A 13,668-nucleotide genomic window follows, 5' to 3' on the forward strand; every position below is an offset into this window, starting at 1 on the left:
CTGCTCAAAAAAATAAAGGGAACACTGAAACAACACAATATAACTCCAAGTAAATCAAACTTCTGTGAAATCAAACTGTCCACTTAGAAAGCAACGCTGATTGACAATCAATATCACCTGCTGTTGTGCAAATGGAATAGACAACAGGTGGAAATTATTTTCATATTTATTTCATTCATTCAGATCTAGAATGTGTTGAGTGTTCCCTTTATTTTTTCAGCAGTGTACAACTGTAGGGTTGAACTATGCAGTCAAGAAAAGAACATTCAGGTTTTCACAGATAAGAAGAAAGGAAAAAAAAGAGAAATTTAAGAGTTTCTCTTCATAAGCCAGTTTGTCTTCAAGAGACGTGGATAGACTGTAGTTTGAATGCAATATGCTCCCAGACTGCCTCCTCACCGGCCTTCATGCTACACTCTGTGGCAGGAGACAAGGAGCCCAGCAGGTAACCGGAGTAATAGTCACGGTGACAGGAGACAGCGTTTCTCCGTCTTATGGAGAATGTATGGTGAGGCGACAGTCGCTAGCTCTCATCTAGCCGAGTGAAATCCATACTTTCTGCATGTGACATTTCTAACTCATACACGTGGATTATACACTATGCAATAAAGTTGAAAACTTTTCATCTTTTGTTGCTTTCGTCACTATTGTGTGTTGGGTTCAGACTGATTGGAAGAAAATTTATGTTTTTAACTACCTGTGTGTTTAGCAGATACCAAGAAAACAGAGGAGAGAGAAACTTTTGTCAGTCAGTGTCTTTGTAGATGGATAGACAACAAAAACACAGAGGCAATAGCCATTATTTCATTGTTAAGCTCATATTTATTTACTGTTGATTTATTGTTAATCATGAAGACCCTTCTCAAATGTATGACTGTTCTTGTGACGATTTAAATGACAAATTTGAGAGAAATTCTTTCCGCATAACTGGCATAAAAAAGGCCTCTCACCCGTATGACTTTTGGTGTGGCGATCTAAGTGACTAAGTCGAGAGAAATTCTTTCCGCATGATGGGCATGAAAAAGGTCTCTCACCTGTATGAGTTCTCTTGTGACGATATAAATTACTAATTTGAGAGATGTTTTCCACATGATGGACATGCAAAAGGTTTCTCACCTGTATGAATTCTCTTGTGACGATTTAAATCTCTTATTAGAGAGAACCTTTTTCCACATGTTTCACATGAAAAAAGTCTCTCGCCAGTATGAGTTCTGTAATGGTATTTCAAGTCATATTGTTGTGAGTAACATCTCCCACAAATGTCACATTTGAAAGATTTTTTTTTTGTGCCGGTACGAGACTGACTCTCTGACACAGAGCAGCTGCTTCCTTCCTGATCTTTGCTCTCAACCACTGGAGAGACATGAAGAAAGCTGCTCTGTACTTTTCTCTTCTTCATTCATCATCTTCCTGAACAGTAGAAGTCTCAATCAAATCACCAAACTGTTCTGGACAGTTTGCTGCTCTCCCTCCTGATGGCTGCAGAGGTTCTTCTGGTCCTGTTCCAGTTGGGAAATGTTCTAGTGGCTGCTGTTCATGTTGAAGCACTGAAAAATCTAGCTCTTCTTTTTTTACATATAACAGCGGATATTCCATTTCCTCGTGTTTGAAGAATGTAGGTTCTGGTTCCTCCTCTTCTTCTTTAATCCATTTAGGTTCTGGTTTAATCTGTTCCTCTCAGTCCAATGATGTTCTTTCTGGTCCTGAATGGACCTTCTTGCCAGGCTAAAGGCTTGTAGGTTGGCAGAAATTTCATCCTCATTGGAGACACTTGGCTGTTGGAGGTCTGTGGGAACAAATTTAATTGATGACTCTCTCATGGATCAGCCTGCTTTTCCCTGCAGATTCAAGTCTGTGGGCATCATATGGTTAATCTAAAATTAGTTTATATATTTTAACTAAAAATAAGGTGAAGTGTCCTCCACATTAATTTGTTGCCATGGCAAAAATGTTAAGATTTCAAATATATTCAGATTTTAATCTAGAAGAACAGTTTCATACAGATTCTTTTTAATTTACAATTAAGTGTTTAACTATAGGGCATTCATACAGTGAATAGCTCAAAATACATTAAAACAATATGTTTTTAATCTCACTTGTAACCTTATGTCTAGCCTCATTTTTTTAAACACTGAGGATGGTGGAGCAGCTCAACACATCTCAGGTCTCTGTGAGAAAACTGCAGCCAAGATCCTCCTGGAGTCATCAGGTCTCCACAGACACATGAAAACTGAATGTCTGGGAGACAAAGAAATAATTTCCTGTTATCACTGTTGGAATCATCTGATCCAGTTAACCTGACTATGTCCCACACAACAAATGTGCAGCGACAGAGAAAAATAATTTGCATGTTTCTACTTTGACACACTTTGGCCGTTTCCTTGTTATTGTTGTTTCATCCCTTTGTTTTGTGTCCGTATGAAAAAATAACAGCTCATTCCGCGTCTCCTTCATAAAACTCTGATTTACAAAATCATGCATGACTTTACAAATGAACAATTTACACATTGTATTCCAGATTCCCAGCACTAATAACAATTAGTAATATAATAATTATGAGGCTTGACTCATAAACACGTTGTGCTAAACTCTGTAGCATCAGAGCTAGCAGCTAACAGAGCTAGCAGCTAACACGGCTCCTGTTAGCAGCAGCTGGAGCTGCAGCAACTATCTCCTCTGACGGATCTCTGTCTGCAGTGAAAACATTTTATCCAGACCCACCAGAACTTGTCTCTGCAGCTCCGAACCGACTCTGTGTAGCTTAATGTCTGGTTTCCAGCTGATCCCCATCATCCTGCGCTGAGCATCGAGCTCTTCCTCGTAGCTAATGATGGTTTTTTCAACCTCTGTGAAGATTTCCTCCGCAGCAGCAGTTAGTCTCTCTCTGATAAACTCTCTGAGATGCTGAACTGAACACATGGTTGCTGAAATATTCAGATTAGATGGGACAATGCAGCAGCCATCTATTTTAGCCATGTAAGCTGCTTCTTCTTCGATCGTTTTTTGCGGTTGATGTAGAACGAAATTGGTGCAATACCGCCCCCTGCTGAACTGGAGTGTGGGCAGTGATAAGTAGGGAAGTAAAAAAACAACTTTGCATTAGTTCGAGTCTTTATTTTAAGACAAAAAGTAGTTTATGACATTTAGAAAAATAATGCACCCATCATTAAGTTAAAAAAAAAAAAAAACATCACAAAGCAGATAAACAATTATTCCAATAGTTAAAAAAGCTAGAAATGTATTTAATATATGTTGCAGTTGTCAGAGGCTTTATTAAGTTGGTACATACAAGCAGCACATATATTTATACATAAATTCTTCTGCAAATCATGAAAAGTTGGTATTTTACTCATGACAAACATTTGACTTGAAGATGTTCGTGGAAACCTCAGGAGGATTCTGAAAGCGTCCTGATTGGCGACTTGCAGTTTCTTTACTATATACTGACTGTAGTCACACCACATGTAAGCTATATAAAAACATGCTGCATTAAGTTCAAAAAAACTATTTAATCTTATCTGCTAAATTTTCAGTGCCGGTACATTAGCTTGCATACAGGGCAAAAGTTAGGATACATCTAAGGGCCTTTGACTGACAAGGGTTATTTTTATATTAATAGAAAAAAATAGGCCCACTGTCAATAATATTATTTTTTGTTTTCTTGTTTTTAGCAGTAAAAATGAAAAGTTACTATTCCCAGATCAAAAGCAAGCATCCGTATTTACTGAACACCCCTGTGGATCTCCTTGGTGGACTTTGAGGATTATATTCACATGTAGTCATGGAACTTAATAAACAAAAACAACTGCTAAGGTTAATTAGGATTCCACTTGAAAGCAGAATGGGGGGGATTATGTAGTATAAACAAGTCTTGGCATGACTGCAGTTGCCAACATCCAAGGTCTTTCTCATCTCCGCTATTAAGGATACAGAAAATTCACAGAAACAAAAATTAATGACATTTATGGATTGGCTGCTTTGCAAACATCAGATTTAGAGCATCTGATATAGCATCTCACTTATTTCAGTTTCCCGTCTAGTATTTTCTTTGCATATTTTAATGATGTGCGCTTTAGAAAACGAACATTATAGCTGTCTCCCAACTACTGAGGGGTTGATGGTGGTACATAAAGACATTTGTCCATTAGGTCCAAAGGGCTGATGTTCACAGACTCAAGAAATGTTTCTAAGACCTGGTCCAAAAGGTGAGATAAACCAAATATCCCGCCCTCACTCCTAACCAGCTTTAAACAGAATTTCTGCTTTTTCTTTTTCTGATATATTTTACAAGGAAAAAAAAGCAAAGAAAAGCTTTAATATGTATAATAGTCAATCTGTGTGAGATAAATGACTCCTACTTACTTTTGTGGGTTTTTGTCTTGTGGGAATCCAGTTTACTAGCATACATGAAGCTCTTCCCGCACATTTCACATGGAAAATTCCTCTTACTTGTGTGTATTTTCATGTGTGTGTTTAAATGATGAGGCCGCGAGAAGCTTTTTCCACATGTTAGACATGGAAAAGGTTTCTCACCTGTGTGGATGCTCCGGTGTTTCTGTAAATGAATTCGGAGAAGCGTTTTCCACATTTTTGACATGAAAGGCTTCTACCTGTGTGGATTCTTTTGTGAACATTCAAATTTGCACCAATTGTAAAGCATTTTCCACATGTATCACATGAAAAAGGTTTCTCACCTGAATGAAGTTTCTTGTGCAGCTTAAAATAACAACCGTGAGAGAAAGTTTTTCCACATGTATCGCATGAAAAACTCCTCTCACCTGTATGAATTCTCTTATGAACGTTTAAACATTCTATCCGAGCAAAAGTTTTTCCACATTTTTGACAAGAAAAAGGCCTTTCACCTGTGTGGCTTCTCTTGTGCGCATTTAAGCTATACCTCTGACTGAAACTTTTTCCACATGTTTGACAAGAAAAAGGCTTCTCACCTTTATGGGCTCTGTAATGCCTTTCCAAGCTGCACTGACTTGTAAGACTTCTCCCACAAAGCTCACATGTGAAAGACCTTTGCTTTTGTTAGTACTGGACTGTCTCTCTGACACAGAGGAGCTGCTTCCTTCTCATCATTGCTTTCAACTCCAGGAGAAATTTGAAAGGAAAGCTGCTCAGTTGTTTTTTCTAGGTCACTGAAACTGCCTTCCTGAAGAGCGGATGTTTCCGTCCCAGAAACATCCTGCTTGTGGACAAGCAGCTTTCCCGCCTGCCTGCTGCAGAGGGCCGTAGCGGCGCTTCTGGTCCTCTCTACCCGGCAAATATTCTGATCACGTTTAAGCACCGAAAATCTGCTTCCACATTTTGTCCGTGTATCCCCAGAGATTCTGGTTCTTTCTTAATCTGTTTCGTTTCTGGATCTTTCCATTCTTGAACCAGTTCTGGTTCATCTTCTTCTTCTTTAATCCATGGATGATCTGGTTCCCTTTTTTCAATCACAAGCGCTTCTGCTTCCTCCTGGTCATGACTGGACCTCTGCCGCTGGTGACGGACACGGTGGATAGTTGAAGCTTTTTCCTCAATTGAAACTTGAGGCTTTTGGAGGTGTGGGGGAAATGAAGACAACATTAATATAATTAAATTGATGACTGTCTCATTCATCAGGCTGCTTGTTCCTTGATCTCTTGCTGTAGGTATGAGAGTTCAAAATTAGTTTGAACTGTTTAACTGAAAAACAGGAGAAGCTTGCAGTTCATGTGTCATCCACACTAAATGGCAGCTCTGGTAAGGATCCTTAAAAGATTTAAATAAATCCTGATTTTATTCCAGGACAAACTTTCGTACCTAAAAAATATTGAACAACTAAATCTGTAATATTTATTTAGTAGGAACTAAATAAATACTCAAACACATTTAGAAACCTCTAACAAAATCATCACTGGCATAGCAAACAATTCTGATAAAATAAATCTAACTGAAGTATTTAAAACCACATCTGAGTCTTTCCACATTTCTTTGCCTATACACTTATTCTGATTTATACAGTTTTAATCAGAATATTGTCAAAATCACAGAGATTAATTGTGCATCGCAGTCAGGGACCACAAGGACAAAATAGCTGAGATCTGACTAATCCCCCTTTTTAATTAAAAAGAATGAAATGTATGAAAATATTTTAATACAGTAGGTGGTATTTAGCATTTTTGTTGCATGTAAACCTTGAGCAAAATGAACAAGAAATTGTAAAATCACAGAAAGGAGATCTTCAGGCATTTGAGTCGCCATAAAGTCGGGCATTGAGAGAACTGGGCTTGCTTGACTGTTAAAGGCAGAATGTAGATAATTTCAGGAAATGTGTGTGTGTGAGTGTGTGTGTGTGTGAGTGGGGGTGTGTATTTACTGGGCCACTCTGACCTGAGAGTCAGGAAGGAATTCAGCACTTGGCAAGGAGAAAGATTTAGCTGTGTTTAAGCAGTCATGATAGGAAACAGATGTTGATCAGCCAAAGAACTGGATTGGTCGAGAATTACAAACACACACACACACACACACACACACACACACACACACACACACACACACACACACACACACACACACACACACACACACACACACACACACACACACACACACACACACAACACACTATGAGACAAGTTCAGGGGCAAACATGTCCCACTCAGTATGGAAAGCTGAAGGCTCTCTGAGATTTGTGTGATGTGTATTTTGTATTTTCAGAGTTGGCACAGAAACCAAGTCCTGTGTGAGAATCTGTTTTTTGCCATATTTTTTACTTCTTACAGAAGCATCCAGCTTTATTTGGAATAAAACTAGATCTAATCTGTATTCAGGTAATACAGATTACCATTGAAAACATTTTTAGCTTTAATAAGATGTATAAAAGAAAGTCTTTATCAGAAGTGGCACAGTAGGGCTGGGCAATATGGCTTAGGTTTCATTTGTGGGATAATAATTATGCTATTATTAATAATTACAGCTTTGCAGTTTCAGTCAGTGTAATGTTTCAGATCATTCTGATCTGGAAGGAATGTGTTTCTGTAACAGCAAACCACTCTGGCCTGAAAAGTCAGGAAGCATTTCAGATGTGGAGAGATGTGGAAATAGGAATCATAAAAGCGCTGTAAACAATTTTGAAATATCCCAGCTGTGGACATTTCCTGGAAACATTCACTGGACTCCAGCAAGAGATTTGGGTCAGCTAAAGAATGGAGTGAAGAACTACACACACACACACACACACACACACACACACACACACACACACACACACACACACACACACACCACACACACACACACACACACACACACACACACACGGGCATAAATACGCTCTACTCTATGCGACAGTCGGGTTCTGAGAGTTTTGAATAGAACTCTTTCAGTTTTATCTGAAAGATAAAACAGATAGAAATTTAGTTTTCACTCCCGACATCTACTCAACATATTCACTGAATTACTGGAATCACTGTTGCTCAGGTTCCTTCACCTGGAATTAATCCACTTTGACCCAAATGGAAACATCTGCACTTTTTTTAGAATGATTGTTTTCGTTTGAGATTCAAGATCATTTCTAGAATCTGCTCCCAGTCTGCTGCATAGAAATGTATTTCTAGATGTCAATGAGTAAAGCCTAGCAGCAGGTATTGTTGTGGTCTGTTTGTTTCTTACAGCCTTGCCCAGTGGGGTCAGGATGGTGCTGGTGTCTATCTCCAGCTAACGTTCTGGCCGAGAAGCGGGGTAAACCCTGGACACGTCGCCAGTCCGTCGCCGGGCACCATCAGGACCAAAACCTGCTAATTCAAGCTAGTTATTGGTTTTGACTATTTGCCTCAAATCAGCCGCTGGCTGCAGAACCAGCAGAATCATCATCTACATTCTGCTAATGTTCAAACCTGCAGAGAATCAAAGTTTCACTGGCAGCTCAGAGCGTCATACCCTTTTTGTTGTGATTAGTTTGGGAATTCCAGGAGATGTCCAGCAGTCTGGGTTGGTCCTGGTACCAGACCACTCTCGCTCCAAGTTCTGGTTCCTCTGCATCTTCTCTAATCTGAAGATGCTCCGGTTCCTCCATCTGGAGGTTCTGACTCCTGTTTGGTCTGTAACGGTTCTGAGTCCTGAACGGAGCGCTTCTGCTGGTTCCAGGTCTGTGGCTCAGACAGAACTTCCTCCTTGATGCTGACATGTTGCTTTGGCTGGTCTGTATTTAGAACAAAAGATCCAGACAGTTAAGAATGTTTGGTGAAATATTCATGGAGGAACTAAGCTCGAGGTTTCTCTAGATTGAGCAAAATCCACTGAACATCTGAACCCTTTTTACTGATTACCATGGCAGCATCTATAGAGGTTAGCATTAAAAGGTTTAAAAGTCAGGGATGAAGCATCATTGTTAAGATGGTCAAACTGAGACGCATCACGATGTGATGCTGATATTAACCTAGAGCTCAGATGGAACTATATGCTCCGATTAAAGCTCAGAGCTCAACTTTATTTTCAGAATGAGAACTGTAAGCAAAATAAAATGAAGGTTTGAGATTCACAACAAATTCCCACCATGTGCAATTAATGCGTGTCCACAAATAGAATGAATATTTAGGTAATATTATCAAATAATTCAGTAATTTAGTTCCAAAAGCAATTATTTTACTACAAATGTAGGGAACAAATAAATTAAACAACATAGTAATATTCAGAAAAATATGAAACAATACTCAATTCGCTTCAGAACAGCAGACATTTATGAATGAGTAACAAAACTATCTCAATTAGCACTACATTGATGCAAAAACACAACCTGCAGTAAAATAGCAAATATTTCAGTGCAGAACCAAAACCAAAGCAAATCAAGTTCACACAGCAGTTTTTATGATCTGCTGTCTTGTAAACATCTGTAAATCATGGAGGCCCACATCAATAACCTTAAAGTTATTGTTGACTGTTTGTTGCTCCAAAAGTTACTGAATTGTTTTTGCTGTCCAACACAAACAAGCCCAGAGACTTTAAATGCAGCAGAATGGGCCTTTAGCTCCCTCAGATAGACTAACTTTAGTTTGGGGAGAAGCGGGTTCAACCCTGCAGGGCGCCAGTCTGTCGCAGATCAGCCACTATTATAACTATTATAACACCAAATTCTCAACCAAAAACTTGATTTTAAATCGCTTTGATTTTCTTAACCTGAACAAGCCTGGATCCGTCGCTTCTTACCGATTCGGTTGAGTTTTATCTGAGGTTTCCAGCAGATTTCCAGCAGATTTCCAGCAGTTTGATGTCTTCCTCGTAGCGGACGATGGTTCTTTCAACCTGAGTGAAGATTTCCTCCGCTGCAGCAGTTAGTCTCTCTCTGATAAACTCGCTGAGATGCTGAACTGAACACATGGTTGCTGAAACTATTGAAATATTCAGCTGAGATACGACAACACAACCGCCTTTCAGCTGTGTCCTTCTTTCTTAACACAAAAGCAAAAAGGACTCGGGGTTTATTCCACACTGAGACAAGCTGATCGGTCCATTTCCGCCCCCTGCTGACTGAACTGAAATAGCATTTTGGCAGCAAAACAAACTAGTCCAAAACTTTTCTAAATTGAAGTCTCCTTCTAAACGTATTTCTAAAATATCTATATTATTTTAATTATGCTGTCTTCTACAGTAAATGTGTTAATTTTACAATATCTGAATCCTCTATGCTTTCTAAATCTGTCTTCCTGGAAGGCCACACAGGGATGTAACTCAATTGCAAATTATCTATTGCTATAAACATGTATCCATAGCATCTAGGTCTATTTAAGAGTCAATGTTGAATGTATTTGTCCTTGTTAAAAAACAACCATATGAAAAAATATTTATTATGCTTTGGACAGTAAATATGTAAAAAATTGCTTAGAAGAGCAAAGCATCAGTTTATTTCTGTGGGTTTAAGCCGCCATCTTTAAAAAGGGCAACCCACTCTAAATTCACATTTTTTGCATTTCAACACACTAAATTACATACAACACTCCTGTGACTGATTAATAGATTGAGAATCAATTTCCCAAAGTTATTGAATTCTGTATCAGCAAATTAATGAGATATTACAAAAGATGCCGTCACTTTGTAAGTAATCATATCTGGATTTGTATCTAGTAAGCAGAGCTTAGTTAAAGCCTGTACCCATAGAGACAATGCCAAGTGTTTAACCCCTGACAATTTCGATTTACCTTGATACCTTTGATCAGCAAAATGAACTCGTAGGATTTGAACCCAGATCATTGTGAAGTGCCTGGTAAGAACCATCCCCTCGTTCTGGGCCTTGTTTCGTAGACAGTCTCTGATCTCGGCTATTGAGAAGCGATTGCTTGCTAGTTGTAAACTCTGTTGAAGTTTGAAGCAATAGGATCTGATTTTACACAATGAATAATGTCTGGAAGAGTGGCCAACACGGGCTGAACGGCTCTGTTCACATCCTCCGTTCCCATTTCAGAACTACAATTCTAAAACAGTGCAACCGCTCCTTCCGTTTGACAAATCCTTCAGATGAAATTAAACCAGAAAAATTAAGTTCAATGGTAGAAATTTTGGACAAAGATCTGGAGGGAGATGAGAATCAAGCAGAAACTAAAGATTTATTGATTCATGCCAGAAAAATGTTGATGAAAACAAAGTATTTATGTATTTAAATTCAACATTTCTTGAAAAAGTTTAACTTGATTATTTTTTACAGTAACATGAAAAACTAAACTAGTGTTTAGATTTCGTTTTCACAAATTTAAAACAAATGTTTCAAATATGTGAAAAAGTTCAACATTTTGAACAAAAACATTTGCAAATCAAATGAACAAACTTTGTAAATTTAAAAACACATCAACAACAATCAGTAGTTTGTTACAAACATCAAAACTGAAAGCAGAAACTTTGATCCATTTAAAATCTACAAAAATTAAAAACAAAATCAACAAAAGGTAACTTAGCTTAAACAACATTGTTGGAGATCAACTTTCACTCGGTCTTGATTAGAACCAGGCTTTGGAAAAACAAAATCCGCTCAGTACAGCTCTGTGGAAATCAAAATTTCAGTAACGTTAAAGTCTGGCCTTTGACTAGGCCATTTGAAGCCTACAACTATTTTGTTGTTGTCCTGTTGATGACCCAGATTGGACCAAGCTTCAGTTGTTTGACAGATGGACCCACAGTTGGTTCAAGAAGAGGTTGGGTCCAAGACGACTGTTGAACCAATCAAGAAGCCCAAATTATCAGCTTCCACCACAGTGCAGGATAACGTCTACAAAGCTACTGTTTTCCTCAAGCAAACATTTATCAAAGCTCTGCAGCTCCTCACATCAAAAATCTAAAAAGTTTCAACAAGATATACACCTTAATATGCACTGAAATATACAGAGGAGATTGTACAATATTGAGACATCAAAAGCCAACATCAGAGGACTTCATTAAGTCCAATATCAGCCAATCAGCAGCAAGGAAAATAAATGGTGCTTATGCAGTGGCTGCTTTGCAAATACCATCCAATAGTGTGTCAAGTAGCACTTTGTCAAAGAATTTGAGCCTCCCATGCAGCATTTTCTTTCAAGTATTTCATAGTTACTTCCTATGAAAAAAAAAGAATCTGTAAATGGGCATAACCTGAATAATGTGAGTGGACTGTAGCACAAATTATGACATCTGTCCATAAATTCAGCTGCTGTTCAGACATAGAAGTCTCTTGAAACCTGGCAAAAAAAAGTTCTGATGAACCCATTATTTCACTGTTACTCTGAAGCAGTGGCAGCTGGAGAAAGAAAATTATTTCCCTTCCTAGTCCAGTATAAAAAATCCAATAAACGATTTTAAAATGAGTACAACTCCACAATGACACAATTTTCTTCAATTGGCAAAATAACATGGAGGGCTAAATTAGCAACAAATTAAAATTATCTTCCTTGACTTTTAAAATATATACCATAGTATTTAGGAATATGAAACTAACAATTAACTCAGTCAGTTTAAAGTAGTCTAAATTAATGAAACCAGACAGCAGAGGCCTTTCAGCCTCAGCAAAGTGAAACACACTGGTATGTAACAAAATAATCATGGCTACAAACAAAAAATAACCCAGCAAACCGGAACACTGAATGAAGTTCATATAAAACCACAAGAAGAAGAAACCACTAACGATTGGCTATTTAGATGCACTTCTGGGGCGTTACTCAGAAACGCCCCAAAATTACTCCATTTTTATTTTCGCAAATTGAAAACTGCAAAAAACTTTCAACATTTATAATGTTAACTGTGTGTGAGAGTCAAATGTCTTGCTGTCATTGTTATGTTTCACTTTCATGTGGGAAATCAGATTACCAGGACGGAGAAAATGTTGTCCGCATATCTGGCATGAAAAACTTTTTTTGTGTGTGAGTTTTCCTGTGAACATTCAAATTACTTTTTCGAGTGAAACTTTTTCCACATGTCTGACAAGAGAATGGCCTCTCATTTGTGTGGATTCGTCTGTGGACATTTAAGTCTGAGCTCTGAATAAAAGATTTTCCACATGTGTCACAAAAAAAAGGCCTATCACCTGTATGAATTTTCTTGTGAAGCCTTAAATGGCTAATTCGAGAGAAACGTTTTCCACATGTTTCACATGAAAAAGGTTTCTCACCTGTATGAATTTTCTTGTGAAAATTGAGATGATCTATTCGAGTGAAACTTTTTCCACACGTTTCACATAAAAAAGGCTTCCCACATGTGTGGGTTCTGTAGAACTGTGCCTGTGCCTCATTATGACTCTCTGGAACAGTGGAGCTGCTTCCTGCCTTGTCTTTGCTCTCAACTACAGGAAAGATCTGAAAGGAGAGCTGCTCAGTTTGTGGTCTTCCATCATTCATGTCATCATCCTGAAGAGTAGAAGTATCCATCAAAGCAACAAACAGCTTTTGGACAAGATGTTGTCCCTCCTGACTGCTGGATCGGTCATTCTGGTCCTGCCTGGTCGGTAAATCTTCTGGTCCATGCTGTTCATGTTGAAGCTCTGAATAATCTGGTTCCTCTTTTCTACAATTATCAGTTGAGGTTCCGATTCCTCCTCTTCCTTAATCCATTTATTTCCTTGAATGTCCTGTTCATCCATCAGTGGTGATTTGGGCTCCTCATCTTCCTCTTTAATACATGGAGGTCGTGGTTCCCTTACTTCTCCAATCCATTTATGTCCCGATGCCTCCTGGTCGTGACTGGACCTCCTACCCTGGTTATTAACCTGTTGGATGGTAAAAGTTTGTGGCTGTTGGAGGTCTGTGGGGATAAAGGAAGAGATCATTAATATAATTTAAGTGATGACTGATTTGTGCATCAGACTGGTTGTTCTTGGATATCGAGATTGTTGGCGTCACACAGTTCATCTAAACTTAGTTTGTAGTCCATATTTATTTTCAGGAAAAACTGTCCACAATACTTGGCAGCCCTGTTACAGATGTTTAAAAATGTAAAATGAATTCTGATTACATTACAGTAAAAAGAACAATTAAACCTCTAATTTTAAAACATTTATTCAGTGGTGAACTTTGTTACAGTTACTGATGCAACAAACAATTCCTACAAAATAAACGTAACTGAAGTATTTAAAACCTCAATTTTTAAAGTTGACCAGACTGTGTAGGATCTTTTTTTAGTAAACTATATTATTCTTTGGAGAGTGAATATAACATTTGTGGCATTGTTGATGACTGAGTCAAC

The 13,668-nt window shown here is 38.2% G+C and overlaps 2 pseudogenes; both read right to left on the reverse strand.

Annotated features, from left to right (window-relative positions):
• Positions 1–749: 749 nt before the first annotated feature.
• On the reverse strand, positions 750–1,837 carry LOC129357533 (zinc finger protein 184-like; annotated as a pseudogene).
• Positions 1,838–3,679: 1,842 nt separating this feature from the next.
• Positions 3,680–8,013, reverse strand: LOC129357535 (zinc finger protein 239-like; annotated as a pseudogene).
• Between the last annotated feature and the right edge of the window lie 5,655 nt (positions 8,014–13,668).

The sequence above is a fragment of the Poeciliopsis prolifica genome, unplaced genomic scaffold (assembly GCF_027474105.1).
Source record: "Poeciliopsis prolifica strain line A6 unplaced genomic scaffold, Auburn_PproV2 SCAFFOLD257, whole genome shotgun sequence".
NCBI classification, from domain to species: domain Eukaryota; kingdom Metazoa; phylum Chordata; class Actinopteri; order Cyprinodontiformes; family Poeciliidae; genus Poeciliopsis; species Poeciliopsis prolifica.